The sequence below is a fragment of the Suricata suricatta genome, chromosome 1 (genome assembly GCF_006229205.1).
Source record: "Suricata suricatta isolate VVHF042 chromosome 1, meerkat_22Aug2017_6uvM2_HiC, whole genome shotgun sequence".
Taxonomy (NCBI): domain Eukaryota; kingdom Metazoa; phylum Chordata; class Mammalia; order Carnivora; family Herpestidae; genus Suricata; species Suricata suricatta.
The window spans coordinates 166954562-166981413 of record NC_043700.1 but is presented as its reverse complement, the minus strand read 5'-3'; positions in this window follow the sequence as shown (position 1 = coordinate 166981413).

Sequence of the window (26852 nt, the reverse complement as noted above, 5' to 3'; positions counted from 1 at the left end):
TAAACATCTCAATAAAACCACCTTAAAAGAAAAACATCGTAAAAAGATGGTATTTGAAAACCAACATCACTAATATTCTATACAAGCCATCCTTATAGTTTATCATAAACTGTCATGCATTGAACCAAAACTAATTGGTAGATGATAGATAGAAAGATAGATAGGTAAAGATAGATATATGAAAAATTGTAGGGTGTGTAAAACTGGAAAATGCATGTGAGTTTTAAGATTAGATTGTAGAAATTTTCACAATCAACAGCAGGGAAATGTATGTGATAGATATATAGAAAAAAATGTTGGGGGAAAATGTACTTATATCCAGATTATCCAACAAGATAAAGTAATTTTTAAAATTTTAAATATTAATAAACACAAACTTCCAAGAATGAAAGAAAAGAAAATTTATGAAATCAATAAAATGATCCATACAGTCCAAAACATGATAAAATTTATAATGTAAACAAATAAAAAGAAATGGAGGATTTTTTTAAGGAACAATTTCACATTTACCTTAGGCTTCATCTCTAGATATTATTAATGATAAGTTAATATTTATAAATCATTGAAGGAAAGAACTTTGAGTATAGTAGGTTGTATCTAGCAATGTTTCATTAGTTTTTAAAAGCACAAACTATTATCACATACAATTGTACTGAAAAAATTTTCTAGGCAAAAGATCGGCCTTGACACATTAGAACAATAAATCAAACCAAGATTCTTCTAGAGACATGGAAAACAAAGATGATCAAGTATCTTACTAAATCTTATCACTGCCTAAAATGCATAATAAAATATGGCTAAAACCAAAACCAGAGGAGAAATAATAAATGTAAGAAACAAATAATAAAACAGAAAGATATAGATAATATACACTAAATGGGGGAGGAATACACCAAAGTAACATGAAGGAATTCTAGTATTTTTCTTCCTCCTTTATTAATTATATTTTATTATGTAAAAGTTTTGAGTTTGTTCTTTTTTAAATTTTTAATGTTTTTTATTTTTTTGAGAGACAGAGCACGAGCAGGGGAGGGTCAGAGAGAGGGAGGTACAGAATCTGAAGCAGGCTCCAGGCTCTGAGATGTCACCACAGAGCCGGATGCAGGGTTTGAACCCACGAACCGTGAGAACATGACCTGAACCAAAGCCAGATGCTTAACTGACTGAGTCACCCAGGCACCCTTGTTCTTGTTTTTTTTTAATATATGCCTTACTGAAAAGCATATAATACTTGATTGCCTTATGTATTAAATACATAACCGTTTTATGTTTTCTTACTGGTTTCTGTTGAAAAAAAGAAACAGTACCTTTTCCACAATTCCTTCAATAGCTAAGCCAATAGGCAGAATTCCAGGACTATTTTTTCTATAGCTATTCTTCTCTTTCCTACAACCAGAAATACTGAAACCAACAGATCAGAAAATAAATAAAAAGTTAAAATATTTTTTAAAAAACTGTATACCATCTTTACACACACAAAAACCTGGACTAATGGTGAACTGCCTATAGATTTATTCACTATAATAAAGGCAGATCCTGAATTTGGATTCAGAAGATGTTTTATGAAATGCTTTCCTGGCCACTTCTTAAATGCCTGGTTTAGGCACAACTTTTCATATCCTTGGCCCTAGATATATGTATTTGTAAAATATCAATAAAGACAACTTTCCAGCATGGATTCCAGAGTTCTTGTAGTAATATATAATTCTAGTTTTTGAACTAAAAAGAAAGATGAAGTTAGGATACTAATTAAAGACATGGATATAACCTTTACAATATTTCATTAAAATAATTCATTTTATATACTGAATGTGTTTTCCTAAGTGATGACACACCACATATTTAATAACTTTTTTTACACCAAAAATGTTATTCCTGAAAATATCCAGTCCCCTAAAGAACCTGAGGTCAGTTCTAGATTCTTCAAGCTACTATTTACACTTAAGTTTATCCTTTAATTATCTCATGAGAAAAAATAAACAAATTTATAAAGAAAGAATGTATATATAGAGATATATAGAAAAGGAATGGGAAAGAAAGAAAGGAAAAAGAAAGAAAAGCTGGAGGTTGTAACTAAAACTCAGTGAGATTATTTACATATGAACTGGTAGGTCCACAAAATCCAGAAACACTCTGAAGTATTCCACAAACCACTCTAGATCAGAGCAGAGTCTGAGAACTTCATCTGGCAGCCATTTGCTTGGGTTATACTTTCTATGCTCCTAAAATCCTTCATTCCTTCTGAGCTGTGTCTCATAAACACATTATATAAATCATTAATTGAGTGTTTCACCATTGCTACTCCACATAGCCTATTAGCATTTGTTGATTCTATACAAAGTCCATTTTATTTTCCTTTCTCACATGAACCATTGTACTGCTCTATTTACTTCATTGAGTTCCTGATGTTTATTCATTTGTAGCTGACTTAGCTTTGAATAAACCCTGCAAATAGTGTAAACCATTCCCATCTTCTTTTACCTTGAGGAAACAAAGGCACATATGAACCAGAGTCTCTCAGTGTTGGTCTTTCTTAGTTTAAGATCTTTTTTTTTTAAGTTCATTTATTTATTTTGAAAGAGAGAGAATGTATGAGTCAGGGAAGGGCAGAGAAAGAGAGGGAGGGAGGGAAAGAATCCCAAGCAGGCTCCATGTTATCAGCACAGAGCCTGATGTGGGGTTTGAAGTCATGAATGATGAAATCATTACCTAAGCTGAAGCTGGAGGCTTAACCAATTGAGCCACCCAGGCACCCCTGGTCTTACTCTTTAAATCATAGTTCACAAACTCGTAAGTACTTTTCTTTACCTCCCATTCCTCCACCACTCCTTTCTGAAGAATATGCATTATGCAATGTTACATCAAGAAAGGGTATATGTATCTGCACTCATATTTTAGAAACACACGTAAAATCTCAGGAGGAGTGATTATATACTTTAAGGATCCAATGCAAGGGCTAACACCTATCCCTGGAGGTGACCTGGTTTCCCTATAAAATAATGAGGACCCTTTGTAGAGTGCCAATATTTTCCAAGTATTGGTTGGTCATTAAATTTTTTGCTTTTCTTTTTATTCCAGATAATATAGTTAACAGTCAATGGGGCAAAAATGGTAGCTAAAAAGAAGTTACAAAAGTTCATATCATTCCATAAAGCAAGGAAAGAAGTTTATTAAATGCTTAGTAAATATGTTTTAATATTATCTTGAAATTATCAATTGATTTACTCATTTACTTAACATTTATTATGTGACTATTATGTAGCAGCAATTGTCCTAGACTTTAAGAGTTCAAACAACAAAACAAAAACAAACAACTCCTTCCCTCCAATATTAGGCTCTAAACTCTAAACTCCATAAACTTATTATGTACAATTATACTGTGTGTATATAGATATATACATATATGTAACAGTAAAATGTCTATATATATGTGCATATATAACATATATATATATATTATTTGCACACACACAGAAACCTGTTCTAAAAATTAAAAAATATTAAAACTTTCAAATAGAAATTTATAAAATGGGAGATTTGGAGAACAAGTATCTGAGTGGGCCAGAAAGTTATTCAGAAAGGAGAATCAGAAAGGTGTGAGGTAAAAGTTAAATAATGAACAGTCACCCCACCCATGAACTCAAGGAGTTAAGTAGGATGTGAACTTCCTGACAGTGGAAACAGTAAATGTATTGGCATGAAGGGAAGTTCAGTGTGTACTAATATGTGGCCAAGGACTAGAAAATTCTACAAAGAGATATAGCAAGGACTAGACAACAAAGAGACCTTTTTGTTTGGGGAAGGAATTTAGATTTTGCTTGTTAAGTAATTGTAAAACAATAAAGAGTATTGACTGTGATAGTTTTGTCATAATTAGCTTTCCCCTTAAAGAGTGATAATTGTGGAGTCATTATAAAAGATAAATTTGAAAGGAGAAAGTGATTTCCAATTTACTAAGAATGATGTGATTTTGAATGGATGAAGTAATAAATAATAAATCCATAACTAGACAGTAGCAACTGGAAAGAAAAAAGATGGAACATAGGAAAGTTTTTTTAATAGACAGTGTGGAAATTAGGAGGCATCTAGGATAATCTCAGTATTCATGCCTAAAGGAAAATTAGTAAGTTTTCATTGTTCAAATGTAGTTGGGGATAAGATGGATGCTTTCATCAGGGAAAGTATTAGGATATTGTCAATTTTTGGTTAAAATTTAGAGATACTATTAAAGTTGAAAGTCTAATGGAGTAAACATTTGCATCCAAATGGATGTATGGATTCAGTATTTAGGAGGATCTTGGCTAGAGATACAAATCTGGAAGTCATCAGCATCAATAAAGTAATTTTCTTTGGTAGTAAAATCAATTTAATAATTCCTAAAAAATTACTACAAGAATTCTGAGAGTAGAGGTGCCAGGATGGTTCAGTTGGTTAAGCTTCTGACTCTTGATGTCGCTCAATTCACCATCTGATCTCATGGTTCACGAGACTGAGCCTCACGTAGGGATCTGTGCTGGTAGCATGGAGCCTGCTTGGGATTCTCTTTCTCTTCTCCCTCTCTCCCTCTCCCTCTCTCTCTCTCTCTCTCTCTCTCTCTCTCTGCCCCACCTGCTTATGTGTGGCATGCTCTCTGTCTCTCTCAAAATAAATAAATAAATCAAAGTTTAAAGAATTCTGAGGCTAGACTTTGTCTATTTAATAATATTTCAAAGGAAAAGAAATGGCTTCCATTTTTATGGTAAAATAGATTAGTGTCATGGAGTACTGACCATGTTCCAGGTAGTTTCTTTGCTTTAGGATAAAATGCATAAACTATATCAGATTTCTTGAGACAATAGAGTGCAATTATGAATTATTTTCCTCTTGTTTCAAACTTTAATTATGCCTCTTTATATATATTTTTTCTCTTGAAATAAAATTTTATCTATTCTTTATCAAATTTTTATATTTTCACATAATATTCTATATAACAACTAGAAGTCATAATACAATATTTCAAAAGTTAGAAAAAATTATGTAGCTTTAAATTCTTTAATTACCTAAAAGGCATATACTATTATTATAAAGTTATAGCAGAAAACATTAGAAGATAAATTTATTTAGGTTTTTTTTTTTGAGAACTAAGTAGTCCTTCATGTAGAGAAGACAAAAGTCTTCTTTTGTTTGGATTTGCTCTATTTATTCCTTGGTTAGAATCTCCACCTAGTCTCTGAAATACTTTTAGACAATCAATCCAAGAACTTATAAGGAATCAGAAAAATAAATGCTGTCCTCAATTGTTTAAAAAAATTTAAAAAGACAGAATTTTTTTATGAGAATATTCAGCTACATAATATGAAAATACACTCAATGTGTGGAGGATGGTCACTCATCTATGCAAGCATTAGGCAGTAAGATTGAGTGAGTATGTCTAATGAGATATTTAAATTCCATAAGGATAAAAAATTGTTATACTGAGGGGCGCCTGGGTGGCTCAGTCGGTTAAGCGTTCAACTTTGGCTCAAGTCATGATCTCACAGTGGGTTCGAGCCCCATGTCAGTCTCTGTGCTGACAGCCCGGAGTCTGCTTCAGATTCTGTGTCTCCATCTCACTCTGCCCTTCTCCTATTCAGGCTCTGTTTCTCTCTGTCTCAATAATAAATAAACATCAAAAAAGTTTTTTTAAAGAAGAAGAAAAGTGTATGGTGAGAATATTCTCACATCAGTTTCCTTGTATCATCAAATTCAAGCTTACGCAGTCAGTTATCCAAGCCAGAAATCTTGGTATCATCCTTTCCCTTCATCTCCTTTACTTCCTACAGCTAATAACCAAGAAAAATAGATTTCTACCTCCTGTTAGGACAATCATTTTACATCAATGTCTGTCCCTACTGCTTCTACTTTATTGTAAGCAACCATTGTCTCTTGCCTGGACTGACACAGCTTTTTATACTTTTACCTTTCACCAATTTATATTCCACCCTGAATAAAGGTTATAGTCAATTTCCCATCACAATAAAAATAATGTCTAAACTCCTGAGGACTGTTTTTAGGAGGCTTCTTGTAATTTCACCCTCTTACAGTGCTCAATGCTTTGTGCTTTATGATTCATCCATTATGGATCTTGGCATCTGGGTATGTCCTCATTTGCCTTACCTCCTCACTTTCCTCCCCCATACCACTTTACGTTGTTAATCAACAAGAGCTCTTTTTTAGTTGCCTTCTCTAAATTCCCAAGCCCTACTGAGGTGTCCTTATATAAGTCCCATGGTGCCTGTGTTTCCTGCTCAATATACTTATATTATGCTACCAAGACTGATTATTTGGAATTACCTCCACATTGGAATGTCAACAACTTCAGGGTGGAGACCATGTCTTCTTACTATTTACCCCAAAACCATGGCTCAAGTATTGCTTACATGAAGGTGACAATCGTTTAAGACTCACTGTTATGTAATTACTTAGCCATAAAACAATAACAACTATATAATTAGTGAAGTTTGACAAGTAGCAATTATTCAGGTATCTTTTGTACTATCTGAAATAATTTGTTATAAAACATAAAACATGGCTGCAGAAAATGTGAAATTGAATTTAGTAGCTTCTTACTTTATATTTACTCATATACACTTCATTTTCAATAACAAATGACATATAAATCAGAATACAAAATGTATTTATGTTTCAACCTGCACCTATTTTAGACATTTGTCTTCTTTTTTCCCCCCTACCATTCTATGGTTTTTTTCTCCACAATTACATTATAGTATTTAGTCTTAGTACATATATACTATCTTATCTTCATGTGGCATCTCTCTCTAGCAGAATATCCTGGACTTCATTAGAGGATGGTATCTGGTTTCCATGAGAACAGAAGCAGAGGTATTAACTCTTAATGTTTAGAAATGGAATTTGCACATCTTCACTTTCTTTGTAATTTTTTGGTCAAAGAAAACCATAAGTCCAGTTCATTCAAGGAGAAGAAAAAATAGAATTGATTTCTTGTTGGAAAGAGCTTCATGTGGGTATAGGAAGAAGAGAAATTATGAGATATCTTTGGAGAGTATCTTCGCATCTAATAAATTATGCATATACATGTGTTATACGTGAGTGTATATAAAATGTATACTATAAGTTATATATAATGTACTGTAAGTTTTATACATATAAGTTACATAGGTTATGTGTAATACAAGATAAAAGCTAAATATATGTTATATATTATATATTTATAAGTTATATGTGTTTTACTATATATTATTTTATATTAGTTATATATGTTTATATATATGTTATATGTTACAACATGATTGATCATAATCATACACCATGCGTGGCTTTGGGTATCTAAGATGTAGATATGAACAAATTAGGCATCTATATTATCCTCCTAATCAAATAATCCAGTGAAAGAATTATTTTTAGTAAATAAAAAAGAAAACTGATAAATACAAAGGGGGTTAAATTATGAAAGATAAAGTAGAGAAGTTGTACTAGAAAAGTTAATCAAGGAAAACCTTTAGAAAGAGATATTTCAGAAGCAATCTGCCTAAGTTTATGAAAAGCCCTTCTAATTTTTGCAATACAATGAGGGGAAGTATATATGGAGAGAGAAGTATATATAGAGAGAAGTATGTATATAGAGAAGAATGTATATAACATATCTATAGAGAGTAGGAGTATGTATGTGGCACATATATAGAGGATTTATAGACAACAGAACTTCAGGGAAAAGGGACAGGTTGATCTGGTCATGGTTACTTGTTGTTGAAGGCAATAGGAATCCAATTAGTATTAAAAGGGACTGCCATTTGTGGCATGTAGTCATGGAATAGCAAAATAAATTACTGCTAATGGACACCTAGAATGAAGTATCCATTAACGGCACAATTCTGGGAAACAAGTGTCTATTGCCATAGGAAATAAAGGTTACAGTAACTCAGGATTATGGATCCGAGCAGCCACTTCTAAAAGATAAACACAGCTTTAAAAATACATGGACTGAAGCCTGCAGACATTCTATACCTGTGCTAACATAGTCTTCTATCTTGCAGCTATAAGGTGAGTAACTAAAATCCAAATGCATAATCTGTTCCTACTTATCAGCAAATATAATCAGTTGAAGTCCCAATCTTACCAAATGTTTGATCTGATGGGACATATATACTATCAGACAGTGGGAAAGTTTCTTAAAATCTGAATCATATATTTGAGGGGCCTTGGTATGGCCACACACTCCTACTCATCCTCTTATGTCTTATAAGTAAGTATTTATTACCTGGTTGATCAGGCTATATCTATCTTTCTAGAAATCCCTTAAAAACCTGTGTTTAAGTATCTACCCAAGATACTTTGATTTAATACATTTGAGGTGTGGCCTTGCCATCATTAATTTTTACAAACCCCCTAGATAATTATAATGTGCAGCCAAGGTTGAGATTCCCTGACTCAGTGAGTCTTCTGTGCTTTTGGTTTTTCCTTAATTAGCAAATGGGAACCGTTGGGACTGGTTTTAATTGGTTGGTTGGTTGGTTGGGTGACTGAAACCTAGATTCACCTATGGCACCAAATAAATTAAGTTGAGATGCCAAACATTCGTGGGTATTGGTAAAGAAAAGAAATTGAAGTGTATGGGAAGTAGAAATGCTGGAGTTATTTTAACACATATGACCTGTCCAGTCATTTCTCAAGTAAATAACTTTTTGCAAGTCATTACATTTCCTCTGTATGAGTTTTTAACAGTACTTTCCTCATGGATAATTGTGAGAATAAAATAAGTTAATGTCATTAAAAAGCTAAGAGCATCCCTGCTATATATTTAGTTTTATATAACTTGTCAGCAATAATTATACTGGTATTCAGTGATAATGATGAAAAATCACAAGAGGAAATGTGAATTATCTTTTGTGAAGATCCCAAGAAATATATAGGAGAGGAAGTGTATCAACAAATTTGAGAAATATCTAGGCCAGGGATTTTAATGGCTATGATAGAAAATCCTCAGGTGTTAAAAGGAAAGTAAGAACATTTACTTTGCTAGAGGTATGGTTTGGACAATTACCAGAACAGGTAATAGAGACAGTCTAGTTAACTAAAATTATGACCAACATTGATTTTTGGGTTGGGCTATTTACTCATGTGGACACTTAGAATAAAATAGAAGGGCAGTTTAACAAAGTCCTATATTATTTATAAAAACATACAAAAAACCAGGTGTGGAGATTAGAGATGATTTGGAGCCACTATGGCAGAGAACTATGTCTCCTTATTCAATTCCCAGAACCAATTTAAGCCAGTTCACAGATACAGAATGATTTGAATGATGATTACTTATAGCTATTTACCAGTTTCACTGTGAACTATGTATAGAAAATAGTCCAATCTTCCCTGCAAATTGACACTCACTGTTAGGGATCAAAGGCCACTTCTTGATGCTCTCTGCTGGTTCAGGTAAAGAATTATGGCAATTGAGATTAATGGAACACCAAGCAATCTTGTTTTAATAATTCCTGAGAACACATTTATGGTGATCTTCCGCAAGTCTTGGTTTTGTCCTACTATCTGATTTCTTCCAAAAATTATGCTTGTAAACAAGGGGCAAAATGAAGATTTTTCAGTTGATTGATAAAAGCTTGGGAAAGAAATCCATAAACTTACTTTTCTCTATAGATACAGAATATGAGAACACTTATTATTTGAATGATGACAAAAAGATCCTCAATAAAGAGGGTGAAAAAGATCTCTCTTTGATGCAAGTCAATCTTCTTCCATAGCTATCTCATTTTTGCTCAGTGAACTCAATCGCAATATGATTATAATGATACAGCTAGAGATTTTTAGGAGCTGGAAAGCATATCTTTCCTTACTTAATGCAAAACTGACTACCACTCTTAAAGGTATTTAAGATTCTGGCAGCAGTGGCCAAAGCAAAGCTGGAAATGCAACATTATATTCCTCTATAAGGAAGTGGCAGTTTGGTTGCTTTGGACCCTTTCCATTATGAAGAGACTCTTCCATTCTATCATGTGGGCATATGTGGGATACTTTATACATTATCATAATACCCCATTCAACAGCACCACTGAAAAGGAAAGTATAACTGTGAAATGCACCATTCTTTTCACATTGCCATTCACCTAGTGAAGCTAACGCATGAAAAAAAAAATGGGTTGTTTAACTTAAGATTCCATGTAAACTTGAAATGCTGTCCTGAAGCATGAATTACATGCTCTGGGCAAACTGCTATTGCTTTGCCCACAGCTCAAATATATGAGTACAAAACACAAAGGGTGGAAATGTAGATAATACACTTCAGACTTTGTCTCATTATCCTTTCTGAAAATATTGTCTTGTATCTATCATTCAGGACTGCTATTGAGTTAAATGTTTAATTAACTAAGGTACATATTTCCAAAAGGACACTGGTCAGATTCCATCCAGCTCTTTTGGGCTTCTCATCTCTTGAATACACATACAGGAGAAGAAAAGGGAGAGAGGTGGGTGAGAGTTGTCTCAGGGAACTGAGTCTGGATCAAACAGCAGCAGAAAGAAGTATGGGTAGAACAAAAGGGGACCTTTGAAGTTTTCATAATTTAGTCAATGACAAGTGTAAAATTTTATGAGAAGACTGCTCACCACTAACACAAGATTATTTCAGGAATGCAAGTTAGGGCACTTGGATGACTCAGTTTGTTAAGTGTCCAACTCTTGATTTTAGCTCAAATCATAATCTCAAGGATCATGAGATCAAGCCCCTTGTTGGGCTCTGCACTGATAGAGCAGAGCCTGCTTGGGATTCTTTCTGGCTCTTCCCCGCCCATGCATGATTTCTCTCTCTGTCTCTCTCTCTGTCTCACTGTCTCTCAAAATAAATAAATTAACAAAAAAAGAGAATAAAAGAGAATACTATCTCACGAGGTAAATAACTGAGGCCTCCTGGGTGCTGCCTAAAAACAAAGTAAATGTAGAAAGATTTAAGAGATTCAGTGTCATGAATAAAGGCTGTGATCAAAAGCAGAAATGAGGGCTTTCACGCTCAGTCAGCTATCACCTTCCATTTAGTTTCATGTATATATTTACATCTTTGAGGCAATTTCTTTTCTTTCTTTTTTTAACTATAAATAGAAAAGGAGTAATCGTCACCAAAAAAAAAATGTGGGACATGGAATTGGACACAGTGCTTGCTGAAATTTTAGGTGTTCTCCCTGAAAATAGGGGGTGGCACATAATTCTACGTTAGGTTGCACGTAGCAGTATGTTATGGACAGTAAATCTTATTTTTGTTTTGGAATTGTCATTATAGGAAGAAGGATTTATTTAGATTTGAAGGTAGAAATGGAATGAAATGAACTGGATCATGTTCTTACAGTTTTTGCTATGGGCGTAAAGTTTTATATACACTGCATTTTTCAGCAATTTCACATAGAATAAGTACTGGTGGAAGAGAAGATATTGCCTACCACAACAGCAGGAAGTCCGAAAAACGTCTCCCAACTACATTGCCACACAAATACACGAACAGAGTCAAAAGAGCTACAAGTAAATAACTGACTAAAGCTCTTAATTTTACTCAGGATTTTTAACTGAATGAAAAATTTAAAAAAGTAGATACTTACATTCCGGGAGCAAGTCTGTCCAGGGTAAGTATAGTAACAACATAACCGGTGTCCAACAACGGAAGTCAATGGTCATACTGATTGCACAAACAGAGGCAAAGTTTTCCACAAGAGTGATTCTTTACATAACTGTGGAATTTGTGACCTAGAACCCATATATCTGGGGCCATTATTTTTGGCTGTGTATTTTATACCCTCAGTTACTTTGAAACCTACTCCCAATAGCTTCTAAGCAATCATTTATATGCTTAAATTAGCTAAAGTCAAATTCTGAGGTCTGCCATAAAATTATTGGTTAATATAAACACATTAGGCTGAAATGAATTTCAGTCTTGGTAAAAGGCACTGACAAAAGTGAAACTTGGCAAGAATGGTACAATACTTAAATTGATATGGACTTAAAAGATCATACACCAGGGGGTGCCTGGGTGGCTCAATCGGTTATGCGTCCGGCTTCGGCTCAGGTCCTGATCTCACGGTTCGTGGGTTCGAGCCCCGCGGGAGGCTCTGTGCTGACAGCCAGCTCAGAGCCTGGAGCCTGTCTTCGGATCCTGTGTTTCCCTCTCTCTCTGACCCTCCCCTCCTCGCGCTGTCTCTCTCTCTCTCTCAAAAGTAAACAAAAACATTACAAAATTTAAAAAAAAGGATCTGTGATCCTGGGACAGGATCCTGGGACTGTTTTTTTTTCTTTTCTAGGAGAAAGTTAAAGTTTAGTCATGAGGCAATTCACTTAAAACAAACAATAATGTATTGAGAACTTACAATATAATAAGAAGGCAGCCTGTGAATAACGTTGAATACATAATCTCATTTAACTCTAAAACATATATTGGGAAGGATAGTTTTTATATTATATATATTTTATATTATGTTGAATGTTTTTTTAATCATTGTATATTCTTAATTGGCTTATCAGCTGCAACATATCATTGTGCTATTTTGGTAGGTGGGTTGGAATTTTTGTGATTCACCTTTAACTTATCACAGATGCCCGCAAGTTCATTTATAGAACTTCATATAAAGTGTGAGAACCTCACTTCGCCTAAAGTCTGAAACTTTCATTTGTTCTTAAGCTTTGTTAGGTGAGCAATAATAAATTTTCATTTGTCTTTTCCTGGTGTTCATGCTATTGTTGTTACGCATTTTACTTATACATATGTATAAATCCCATGTTATAGTATTTAAAAAATCAGTGATCTTTGGGACACCTGGGTGGTTCAGTTGGTTAAGCGTCCAACGTCAGTTCAGGTCATGATCTTACTTTCACAAGTTCAAAGCCCAGTGTTTGGCTCTGTGCTGACAGCTCAGAGCCAGGAGCCTGCTTCAGATTCTGTGTCTCCTTCTCTCTCTGTCCCTCCCTTGCTTATACTCTGTCTCTCTCTGTCTCTCTCTCTCTCAAAAATAAAGATTAAAAATTATAATTAAAAATCAGTGATTTTTGAAAGGAATTTAAATAGTAAGAAAAAGATCATATTCACTCACATAGTCACTAATCTCCGATGCCCTTTACTGCTTTTGCAAATACAGACTTCTACCTTGCATCATGACTGTTGTGTCCACAGGACTGCATTGAAAATTTCTTGTATTGTGGAATTATAATTGGTAAAGTCTTGCACGTCAGAAAATGTTTCTACCTCATTTTTGAAAGACAGTTTTATGGGTACAGAATTATTCTGGACTGCCATACTTTGAAAATCTTGATCCACTGAACTAAAGAATTTAACCTTGCTCAAAGAAGGTCTGGTCTTTGCCCTCAGCAAAGGTAATTGCTGAGGTAATTGCTAAACCCTTGGAACATCTTGCCTGATAAGGGGTCCTTTTTTAAATATATATATGGAGAAGACTTTGTGTCACAATATCAGTTTTGACCTGTGGAAGAATTGGGGACTGAAGTAAACCACATGGGCTATAAACCATGTTCATATAACCAAATCCCAATAAAATCTCTGGGCACCAGAAAGTACTGGAAACTTTTTTCTTGGCAATACTCTGCATATTATTGTGAGGAAAGTTAACACTGTCTGCAAATCCCTTCGGAGAAGGCAACTGGAATTTGTATGTTTAAAATTTTCTGGGACACTGCCCCATCCATCTTTTTTTTTTTTTGGCTGATTTTAATCTGTAACCATTTTGCTGTAATAAAATAGTAGCTGTGAGTCTAATAGCCTTCAGTGAATTTTGTGTGTCCTTCTAGCAAATTACTGAAGCTGGCGATCATCTCGGGGACCCCCACAGCCATCATTGCTGTCAGAATTGAGAGTGGTCTCGTAGAGCTGCCCAAACTTGCACCTGTCTTCTAGTTTGCACTGTTCCCCATGGAAATTTCTTGTCATTCTTACTTTTCATCCTCTGTACCTCATATAGTTTTTTTCCTGGGTTGCTGTTAAGATTTTCTCTCTTTTGTTAGTTTTAAACAATATGATTGTGTATTATTCCAATCTTTGTTTCTTAGACTTGGGATTATTTAAAATTTTGATATATGAGTTTATAGTTTCAACAAATTTAGATTATTTTCAATCATATTTATGAAAATATTTTTTATGTTCCTCCTTCTTCTTTAAGGACTCTACGTGTGTTAGGCCACTCAGAGTTGTTCCAGAAATAACTGATGCTCTGTTGATTTTCTTAACTATTATTTCTTTTCTCGATATTCTACTTTAGATAATTTTTATAGCTATTTATTCAAGTTCACTACTCCTTACTTAGGCAATGTCTAATTCCTGGTTAATTTCATTCTGTATATTTTTTATCTCAGGCATTGCAGTTTCACTCTTAAAATTTCATTTTAAAAATATGTTTCTTATCTCAACATCATGTAATCGTGTTCCCTCTAGTTTCTAGAATATATACAATACAGAGATATAAGATACAATAGTTATATAACTATTTTAATATCCTTATTAGTTAATTCAACAATCTCTTTCATTACTGGGTCAGTTTGGATTGGTTGTTTTTCTTCTCATTAAAGGTTGTAATTTCTATTTTTTGTAATTAAATTTTTTTAACATTTATTTATTTTGAGAAAGAGTGAGAGGAAGAGAGAGAGAGAGAAGAGGGGCAGAATGAGAGAAGAGAGGGAATCCCAAGTAAGCTCCTCACTGTCAGTACAGAGAGGGGCATGAGTCTAACCCCAGGAATCATGAGATGATGACCAGGGCTGAGATGAAGAGTCAGTTGCTTAATGACTAAGCCACCCAGGCACCCCTGTCATTTTTTTATTCATTGCCAGACATTGTATTTTACCTTGCTGGATAGAGGAAATTCTTGTATTCTTATAAATTAACCCAAATAAGTGGTCTGGAATACATCTAGTTTCTTGCAATGTTTGATCCTGTTACTTCTTCTTTTCAAGCTTTGTTAGGTGGTACAAAAATAATGTTTAGAGTAGGACAATTTTACCCAGATATTGAGCAAAACAATTCTGAATATTCTAGCAGAAGTCCCATGACTTTTGGGGATTTTCACTATGGCTGGTGTAATAGGAACTAATCCAAGCCCTTATAATACAAGGGAAAATAAAACCCTGCTGATCAGTATCCTCCTGAAGGCTAAAACAAGACCTTGTCCAAATTTCCAAAACTTTCTCTGTTTAACTCTCTTTTCTGTAATGCTCTACTCTGCAAATCTTAACAGTCAGGCTCCTAAATGTTAAACTTGATCTTCTTAACTCTAGGAGTTTATTCATAGACTCCTCTCCTTGTGCCACAATGTGGAAACCCTCTCTAGTCAGGAGGCTTTAGAAATCATAGTTCTCACCTTACTTTATTTCCTTCTCTCAGGGACAACTTTCTTTTGTTGCCTTATTTCCAGTATATTGAAAAAATAGATTTAATCTATTTTGTGTATTTTTTACTTGCTAGAGGCAAAAGAGTAAATCCAGTCTCTATTATCTATTTTTAATCAGAATTCTCTACAATTTAACATATTTTTGTATACAATTTGTACATATGTTCACGATGAGTTACCAATAGGTTGAATGGCTCATCCAAGATTATAGCACTAGGAAGAGGTTATAAGGTATTCAAACCCAGGGTATCTGACCCACATCCAAATTCTTAATGTTTCATTTTCAAAAACAGTGCAATAAATTTTGGAGACTTTGTTAAAATTAAGATTACTGACAAATACAATGGCAAACTTTCCTCTATGTTACATCATATATACACTCCGAAACAATGTTTCCAGTGTCTTTAATAATGCATAAAGGTGCCACTTAATGAAATTTGCTTAATATTTATGGTAGGCACAGTGCTCGCTCGGCAATACAAAATCATTAATCCAGCTATTACAATCACCATGGTGTAACAGGGTCTTTATTGGAAGTCAGTATAAATTAAATAACTAATCATTCTATCAAATGCTTACCAGTTTTTCTGTCTTATAGAGAAAATCTAGTAGTCAGGCTAGCAAGCAAATATTTGGCAAGCAGTGCATTTCCAATAATGAAACTGATAATTATACTTCTTTCACACAGCTGTAATTGAATAAATCTAATTGCCTCTTCTGCTTAACTTTAATGCTAGGTTTCAAACTGTTGTACGGACAGGAAAGCAACATTAGAGAAATTACTCTAGTGTTGGTTTCCTTCCTATACAGTGGTTTGAACTTAGGCAATAAAGTTAAATGGAAAAGGCTCTATACTCAATTTTCAATTATAGCAAAGGCAGGGAGCCACAATTATCCCTCTCATTACTGAGATGCTCTTCAGCGCTGCCTGGGCGAAACCTCTTCACTGTTGTTTGATGCCGCTGTGACTCAAAGTGAAGAGCACTTGAAATGAAAGGTTAAAAGTAAGGGACCAAATTAAAGTGATGTGACATGTGTAAATGTAAAATTTTACATGAAAACAGAAAAAATGGTGAAGAAATACATGGAATGCTAGATTGACTTCCAAAAGCAAGATGAAGGATGGAGATGCTTGGAAAGATGTAATCATTCTTTGTTTCAAATCTTAAGCATGATAATATTGTCACTTTGTTATTTAAAATTAAGAAGTCTCCCAATAAAGAATATATGTGTCTTTAAATTAGAATATTTTCATAAATGTTTAATAAACATTTAGTATTTTCTACATTATATTTGCAACATTTCTCAAAGAATTAATCCCAAGAGCCTTACTAAATTGTTATTTTAATATTATTTCACTGTTCAATTTCATACTTTTATAATGAATTGGTTTCCATGTCAGCCAGATGTCAATTTTTTCCTTTTTTATATTTTCTTATTTTGAAATGCTATTATTAAGTAGTTGATAATATCACTCTGGCATCTGAAAATGAACAATGTCCACTGCTAATTGCACTTTTGTTTGTTAAAGTAGACACTGAAAGACACAAGTTTTAATGATAATCAGTTATCCAAGATTAGTCTTGACTCTTAACTGTCCTTTTCCTAATAAATCTGATAATTATGTACCTGGCTATAAATATATTAAACCAAATGGAGCTGAATGGGGAGTGGTGAATTAACACAGACACCAACACAGACACACAGACACACAGACACACTTTACGAAGATGCTAAAAATAAAAATCACTTAAAGCTACCAAAGATTTCTTAGGACATGATCCTATACAGAGACAAACTAACAAAACAATAGATATTAAGAGACTGTAGTGCATTCCTTTAAAAGAGTTTATGTTCCAGGGCGCCTGGGTGGCTCAGTTGGTTAAGTGTCAGACTTTGGCTCAGGTCATGATCTCGTGGTCTGTGAGTCTGAGCTCCATGTAGAGATGTGTGCTGACATCTGAGAGCCTGAAGCATGCTTCAAATTCTGTCTTCCTCTCTCTCTGCCCCACCCACTTGTACTTGTCTCTCTCTCTCAAAAGTAAATAAATATTAAAAATATTAAAAAATAACAAATAAATAAAAGAGTTCATGTTACAGTCCAGGAAGATCACTGAACACAGACTTAGAAAAGTAAAACTTATTACATTTTCTTCATGAGAGACTTCTGTGATCAGATCTGTATTACAAAATTATCTGTGAGGATATGTACACCTGCTTAGAATTTTATATTTCCTTGCCAAGAATTATTACCATTTAAAATATGTTTAGATTGTTAAACTAGTGGTAATCCCAGGGAAATTTTCTTTTGTTGAAATAATTTTTATAATTTTATTGTACACGTGATTTATATACTTTTTTGAATTCTGGGTAGTCACCAGTTGTTATATGTTTTAATAAGTTCTGAGAGGGTTTGTCTGCTATTCTTAATCTTTGATTTTAAATTAATTTTTACTTTCATTTTGATATAGTGTAAGCAAACCTTTGTTTTTACATAAGAATAATTTTTAATATTAGATCTTTAGCCAGCCTCAATAATTTCTCTGAAGTATATCAAATTGCTCATATTAATTAATCATTTCAAATTTCTCAATTTGATATTTAATATTATTTAACCTTAAATATGAATATTCATTTAACATTTATTTTATTTGATATCACCCATATAAATTACTTATATAATGAAAGTATGCAAATAACCTACTTAAAATAAAAAGCTCATCTAACAACTTAAAATTTTTAGGCCAAAAATTGTGGGGAAATTTTTATGAAGTCCGTTTCTTTTTTACTCTATAAATGGATATTATTGGACTGACATCTATTATTCTTTTAACTTCATAAATTATGATTCTTATTTATTTTGAAGCTATTATGAATATAACTTGGCAAATTGTTTTATTAAAGATGGATAGATTTTCCATACCAAATGGTCTATTGCATTCTGACCTTGCCACTCACCCAACAAGAGATAGAGTCTATTTCTCCTCAAACTCTAGGCAGGCCCACTGACCCTTGACCAATCCAACACAATGGAATTATATCTGGGTTGGGCTAGTGTGAGCACTTCATTAGTCTTAGAACAACTGCTTCTTACCTTCTGGAGACTGGAGCTGCTTTGTACAAAGTGTAGGCTCTGCCACTAGAGAGAGAAACCATGTGGAGAGATCCTGAGACACCACACGTGCTAATGGAGAAGCTGCCTCGACTGTGAAGACTTTGAATGAATCTATCCCCAGTTGCTCTGTAACTATAAATTTCTGGGAGATGTCAAATAAGAACCATTCAGTATAGACCAATTAATACACAAAATCATGAGAGATAATAATAAATTATTATTTAAGCCATCAATTTGGGGGATTGTAATGGTATGTAACAGTTGTTAACAGAAATGGTTCATTTGTGATTTAATATTTAAAATAATAGCTAAACATAATAATAATGATAATAAAAATAATAGTAAATAATATATTGCACTGCATAGAGGGTTTTGATATTTCACAGCATATTTCTACAGACATATTAGTTTTACATATTCTAGCACATTTATGGGTTCATCATTAAATGTTTCTTCTGGTAATTCTGAATATTCATAGGCCTACTTTGGAGTCTATGAGCAAAACTGATTTACATGGCACCTAAGTCTCCTGATGTTTCTAAAGACTTATCTGTTAACCCCACAGCATTGTAGAAATAAAGGAAATATAAAATAAAATTAGGGCAATTATTCAGGTATGTTTTATACACATTTTTTCTTAAGTAATATTGATTTACCACTATTTATTAAGCTCATATAGTTTATGGTAAGGAAAGCACTCAAACACATCATAAATAATGTTATAGGTACCAAAGTTACACCAAACATATTGAGAATATAGGAAGTATTACCCCTTGTTTTCTAAGCAATTTCATAGTATGGAATTATATGGTTAGTAGACCATAACTATACAACAATATTTAAAATCAGTTGTCATAAAATGATGATTTACTTAAATAACAGTTTTGAAAATACCTGATGATGAAATTCTTTAAAAAATTTTATACAACTGAAGGCATAACTGTATTAATTATCAATGAATGAATAAAAATCTGACCCCAGAACTTAGAGGCTTAAACATAATAAGCACGTTATCTCATAGCTTCTTGGGGCAGGTATTCAGAAGCAGTCTAGCTGGGAAATTCTGTTTCAGGCTCTGTTACAAAGTTGCTGTTAAATTGTCAGCCTGGAGGACAGTAAACATATTGGAGGCGAGAGGATGTGCTTCCATGGTGGCTCACTAAAATGACCTCCAATCTCGGGCTGGCTGTTGGTAGATCTTCAGTTTCGTTTCATCTGAGTCTCCTCAGCATTGTTTGAGTGTCTTTACCACAGGATGGTGGGCCCCTAGAGTGAGCAACCAAGAATAGGAACAAGGAGGAGCACAAAGCCCTTTATATCCCTGCCTTGAAACCACACACTATCATTTCTGCCATATTCTATTTGCTTAGAGACATTAGGCCAGCCCACATTCAAGCTGAGGGGAAGAAGTGTCTAAACTATAAACAGAGATGTGCTGAAGAATTTTTGGACATGCTTCAAAACAACCACAAGAGGAAACTAATGTTATTTCATCATCACTTTCAAAAATAAATTGATTCAAAATGCTTGGCACATAGTTTGTGACTGAGAAATTGAAGGAAAAACAGATTTAACTATGACTGTAGAATGTCTCTGGGATTTTTGGCTTCCTAGGGAGTTTTAATTAGAGATAACTTGAAATTTTCAGTCATATTAATTTAATAACTAAAATATAAGGATTTTACTGAGAAAGCATATGACAATGTTTTTATATAAACCAGGACCAGCCCTGCTGATTGCCGAAGTTAGCCAGTTGGTTTATCTTTATTTTAACTAAACATAGATCATTATTATTTAATTGAAAAAAAATTATTTCGTTTTTTGGAAAAGTAAATTATTTCTAAATTTAACACTAACCTTAAAAACTGTTTTATAAGTAAATATGTTTATTCACTTATTTTGAGAGGGGGAGGCTGGCTCTGTCCTGACAATGAAGAGCCTGATGTGGGACCCCAAGTCACCAACCATGAGCTCATGACCTGAACCAAATTCGGACACTTAACTGAGCCACCCAGTCACCCTAACTTTAAACATTTCAGATACACATTTAATAAAATAAACTGAAGCATGAGTAGAGTAGAGAAGTCAAGTCATGAAAGACTGAGGCTAGGGTTTGAATCTAGGTTTCATTCTAGCAAACTATTTGGCCTTGGGGTAACAATTTCTCCTTATCATAGTTTACCTAGTTCTATTATGAGCATAAACACAGAACCACCGCATGGAATTATTGTGAGGCTTCAAAGTCTTAGAAGAGTTATAAAGCAAGTAATTAATAAATGTAAGCTACTATAATTATTAAGAACAATAAGTATCCTGGGACACCTTGTTGGCTCCGTCAGTTAAGCATCCGACTTCAGCTCAAGTCATGAGCTCACAGTTTGTGAGTTTGAGCCCTGTATTGGGTTCTATGCTGACAGCCCAGAGCCTGGAACCTGCTTTGGATTCTGTGTTTCCCTCTCTCTTTGCCTCTCCTCATGCTGTGTCTCTTCATCTCTCAACAATGAATAAACATTTAAAAACATTAAAGAACAATTTGTATCCTTAGAATAGAGCTTTTTAAATTACTTTGATTGTTAGGTAGTGAAATAACTTCAAATCCATGCTTTTTTTCTTATAAAACAAAATATTTTGTTAAAGAGAACAAAAAAGAAGAAAATCAAATTTCCTCTTGAATTTTCAAGGCCTCTACATTCAATTTTCCAATGCTTTTTTTTTTAATCATCAGAAAGCCACTTAACTGGCCTACATTGCAGAGATTATTTTGTTTATTATGAAGGAAATCACAGGTAATGGATTGGAAAACACACTCATATGAATTCTTAGTGATTACTTCCATTTAAAAAAAATCCTAGGCAGATGAGCAGCCCCATCAGACTTATTAGTAGGTATTCATTACACTTTATAAAAGGTGTTCCTATGGTGAACTGAGACCAGTAGCCTTAAGTTCTCAGGTAAGAATGAGAGGCCTCTGGGGGGAACATCTATTTTGCATTTCACAGCTGTGATTGTTTCCCATTTTATTTATATCCACTGCCTTCCTCCCTCCTATGGGAAAATTAAACAGCAATTTTACTCACTGAGACAATTAGCTCATCACTCACTTCATTTTAAATGAAACACTAAACAGGACCCTTTAGCCATTGTAATAACCATAGCTAGCATCTATATTGTTCTTGATAATGGCTTCCTATTCTCTCTGGAACGCTATCTTTATTACTCTTATTATTTTCTTTGGAGGAACCAGAATCAACGGTTCCATTATGAAGCCACTGTAAGTCTTATTTTTATCATCCATTCTTTTTCTTTAATCCAGTTGCCTGTTGATTGATAGAAAAACTAAAAATGGTAGCTTATTTTTAATCCTAATATTTTTATTGATAAACTATTAATTGAGCTTCCTTATGCACACAAGATATGTATAATCTTATATGCTAGTAATTTTACTTTTAATTTTGTGCTAGAAGAATGCACATAGAAAAAGTATATATCTAGTGAGAAATGGTCATACTACTGTCCTGAAATATCCTAATTTCCTTACTATACTCTTTGTGAGGAAGTGAGCTTAATAATTGTAATGTTTGCGGCACCTGGGTGGCTCAGCTGGTTAAACACCAATTTCAGCTCAGGTCATGGTCTCATGGTTCATGGGTTCAAGCCCCACCTTGGGCTCTGTGTTGACAGCTCAGAGCCTGGAGCCTGTTTCAGATTCTGTGTCTCCCTCTCTCTCTGCTCCTCCCCAATTCATGATCTGTTTCTCTCTGTCTCTCAAAAATAAATAAATGTTAAAGAAAATAGTTGTAATGCTTTAGATAGTGGGTGGGGTATTGAAGTGGTTACAGGGGCAAGGAAATTAACATTAATTGCATATATTTCCATTATTGGTTAGCAAGCAGTTTCTATTTTCTATCTTGTCCAAAGTGTATCACTCTATATCTGTATTATTACATTAAAATATATGTACTAGGAAAGTAAACTGAAGAATTTAACGTCACTAAATTTAATGTCATTAATTCTTTATTACTGTTTTTTATTTTAATTTCAGCATAGTTAACATATAATGTTGTATTACTGTCAGGTGTACAATATAGTGATTCAAAAATCCTATACATTATGCTCATCATGATAAGTTACTCTTTAATCCCCATCAGCTATTTAAACCATCCTCCTTCCCATCTCCCCTTCTGGTAAATCTTTGTTCTGTGTAGTTGAGTCTGTATTTTAATCTCTTTCTTTTCTCCTTTGTTCATTTGTTTTTTAAATTCCACGTATGAATGAAATTTTATGATATATGTCTCTTTCTGACTGAAATATTTTGCTTAGTATTATCTCTCTAGATCCATCCATGTTGTTGCAAATGGCAAAATGTCATTATTTTTATGCCTGAATAACATTCCATTGTGTATGGAATACACAGCTTCTTTATCTATTCATCAGTCAATGGACATTTGCTCTGTTTCAATAATTTGGCTATTGTAAATTGCCAGAATCCAGCTCCAGCAGGTCCAGGGCTCCCTGAAGGGTGGAGGTGTGCATGAAAGGGGGAGGGAATGAGAGAGCCATGAGTTTCTTTCTGATCACCAGGCAGGCATCTCTGCTTTGACCTGAAAGCCAGCTTTTTTTAATGATTTAAAAAAAAATGTATGGGGCCAGCAGAGAAGTGGCATTAGCCTTAGACAATGATTTCTGTTGACAAATTTCTTGGATATATGTAAAAATTTCCCAGAACATAGATTGGTGGAAAACTCATGCCCAATCTTTATCAGTAGTGATTGGTGTAGGTGATTTAGATGCTTATTATATGGGGAAGGAAGGTATCTTCAGCATTCAAATACAAGACAATGTTTTTAGCATAGCAAAGGCAAAAGTCAGTTCATTGTGAGCAGGGGTCTATAACCTGCTTTCTTGAGGGGAAGTAAAACAGGTTTCTAGGGAAATGTAATATTTGCTCCTATAATCACAAAATAAGAAATTCCCATAATAAGTTCCTTTGCAAGGTGCAATCAACATATTTTATAAGGGGACAAGTCACTCCCTGATACCAATCAGCAAGATGCCTTGGGGGTTGGTGCTCAAACAAAAATAATTGAGTGGGGGTGTATATCAGTCACCATCTGATGGTAGGAGGCCTTACAAAACCCGCCTTAACCCCACAAGGAGTATTCTCAACTTAGTGAGTTCAGAAATGGCTCCCAACAGTGAATAATGCTGGATAAACAGAGGGGTGCATGCATCCCTTTCAGTAAGGGTTTTTTGTTGTTGTTTTGTTTTGCCTTTTGTTTTTGTTTTGGTAAGTACCCAGTAGCATTAGAGTGTAGGGTGGTTCTATTTTTAACTTTTTGAGGAAATATCATACTACTTTCCACAGTTAGATGCCACTAATTCTAATAATTTTTATAGAATTCTGGTATTTTTCCATATTGTTTATTAATCAAGTCATTCATAAGTTCTTTGGCAATAAAAGTCTAAAACCCAATCTTATTCTGTTATTGTTAATAAACTTGCTCATTTGTAATTGAGTGGATGTTTACCCTAGTTTTTTTTCAAATATTTTACAACACAATGATGGAAATAAGTATCTTTCTATATTTTCAACATAAATAACTATGAAGCACCTGGGTGGCTCAGTCAGTTAAGTATCTGACTTCAGCTCAGGTCATGATCTCACAGTTTTTGGGTTTAAGCCCCGCATCAGGTTCTGTGCTGACAGCTCATATTCTGGATCCTGCTTCCGATTCTGTGTGTGTCTCTCTCTCCTCCCCTTCCCTGATTGCACTCCATCTCTCGCTGTCTCTTGAAAATAAATAAACATTAAAAAATAATAAAAATAAAAGTAACTATAGCAGTATTTATAGGATAGTATTCTCCTCTCTGATGAATTAGTTTGATTACTTCTAATTAGATCATCTTTTTGAAAAAATTCTTCAAAATAACTTAGAAAAAAATTCTTACTGTTTTTCCCCATTGCTAATGAAAGTTTAACCTGCCTATAATTACTCGCTGCATTATATGTCCCACTTTCTGAATAATCATGTTATGTTTGCTTGAAATTATTCTCTGGAGTATTTCTAAAAATAACCAAAGAAAAAGTGTTAGTTTTCTTCTCATTTTTCAAAGCCTTAGATCTATGAATTGGATATACTGTCATTAAATTTTAATAAACTTAAACTTTCGCTAACTTCATATAGTTGTCCCTCAAGTCATACACTTTCTTATAAAGTACACAATCCTACACAAAGAATAATCTTGATCAAGGTCACAGAGCTTGTTTGTATTAAATTTCAAACAGTAACACAAACATTCTGATTAAAGGACCAGTTATTTACCATGACAATTTGGTTAGTTTTCAGGTGCCCAACAAAATACAGACTTAAAATATTTAATACCTCTATCTCCTCTAAATTATAAAAGCCAAATTTTACTAAAACGTAGTAATCAGCTCAGTTTTTCCTTCTTAAAGTTTTCACTGTAGTACTCCATGTTATAAAATCCTAAAGTCTGGGTTCTAAAGTTAGACCTCCATTAAATGAACGAAGAAAAGTATTTATTACTATAAAATGAGAACTACAATATACTGGCTATTAATAGATTAGAATTATTTCTGTTGAGTGCAATTGCCCTATTTGTTCTAGAGATTACAAAGTAATCATTTGTATGTCCAACTGCCAATAGCTTTCAGACTCAACTTTACTCTCTGCCCATCTGAGCCCACTTCTAGGAAAGTGAAAAGATAGACTGAGTGTTCCCTCTTTTGCTTCTGAAAGGAAGTTCAAACCATTTAATCCCTGTGGCAGGAACCCTCTTTCCGGACACACTCCCTAACCATTTGACTCACCTTGCTCTCTCAGGCTATTTTTGTGACCCGTTTGAGTGTCTGCCCTGCTCTTCATAGAAAACCTCATGATGTGATCAATAAAAATTTCATGTCATTCTTAGTGCATGTGTGGAATCATTACTCTTAATATTTAAATCAAAATCTGGGGTTGGCTTTGATTCCACACTTGTCAGACAAGCACAAAACATGTAGCAGATAAAATGGCCACTTTATCACATTTCTATATATCTGTGTCTGGGTTAGAAAAAATCAGTAGACTCTCACAAGACTCACAAATTCAGATTTCTAAGGATACTAAGTTTTAGTAAACAAATGAAATACATTAGAGGAAACCTGGTCACCTAAGAAATACTTGTTCATCTCCACCAAATTCCCATCATTCATGCATGGCCGTTTAGGTTAGGTTTTATAATTTTGTCTCTAACTGATAGACGCTGACAGAAAGGAAGGGAATATAAGCCAAAAGCACAGTATCATCAACTGGACTTAACTGATATTGGTGTAACATTCCTCTCAACGCTAACAGCATAAACATATTTTTAAGAACGTCCATGGAAATCTGAAAAACATAAACTGTATATAAGGACTGAATATAAGGAAGTCCTGACATTTTTTTTAATTGATATCATACAGAGTGTGTTTTTTGAGCACAAAAAGATTAAGCTGAAAATAAATAATCAACATCCATGGATATCTTATGGGTCAAAGAAGGTATCAGAAAGGAAGCTAGAAAATAAAATAACAAACCATCAAAATAAAATAGCTAAAGGAAAAGTATAGACTTAAAGTTTCATGTTAAAAAATAATAAACTACATGATAAATAAAAAATATTTTAATAACTTGCCAAGCAAATGGCAATGAATGAAACTAAAAGTAAGCAGAAAGAAAGAAGTGGTAAAGATGAAGATTACTAAAGTTGAAAGTTGAAGATGACTTAAAAAATATAGTGAAACCAGATTCTGTCTTTTTGAGATGAATGTTAGATTAAAATGAGTATATATCTTGAATGACTCAAATTACCAAAACCAACTGGAATAGCTCAGTGTCCATTGAAAAGTACATATAAAAGAAACACCTTTTTCACAAAGAAAATTGCCCCAGATGGTCTCTTTGGTGGATACTTCCAAACACTTAAAGAAGAGACAAGACCAAAAAAAACCCTTAGGCATACATATCTAAAAATCCATATTTAACAGAATTTTGGCTCATCAAATCTACATTGTATGCATTGGGTAATATACATTGAATAATAGGTATCCAATGACTGCTCAATATAAAAAATCAGCAAATATAGTTACATCATATTAACAATAAAATTTGTTTTATAACAATTTAAAAAAGGCACCTGGGTGGCTCAGTCAGTTGAGTGTCCTCTCTTGGTTTCTTCTCAGGTCATGATCTCATGGTTTGTGAGTTCAAGCCCCAGGTAGGGCTGTGCAGAGCCTGCTTGGGGTTCTCTCTCCTTGCCTTTATTTCAGCCCTTCTCTGCTTTAGCACATGCTCTCTCTCTGTCTCTGTCTCTGT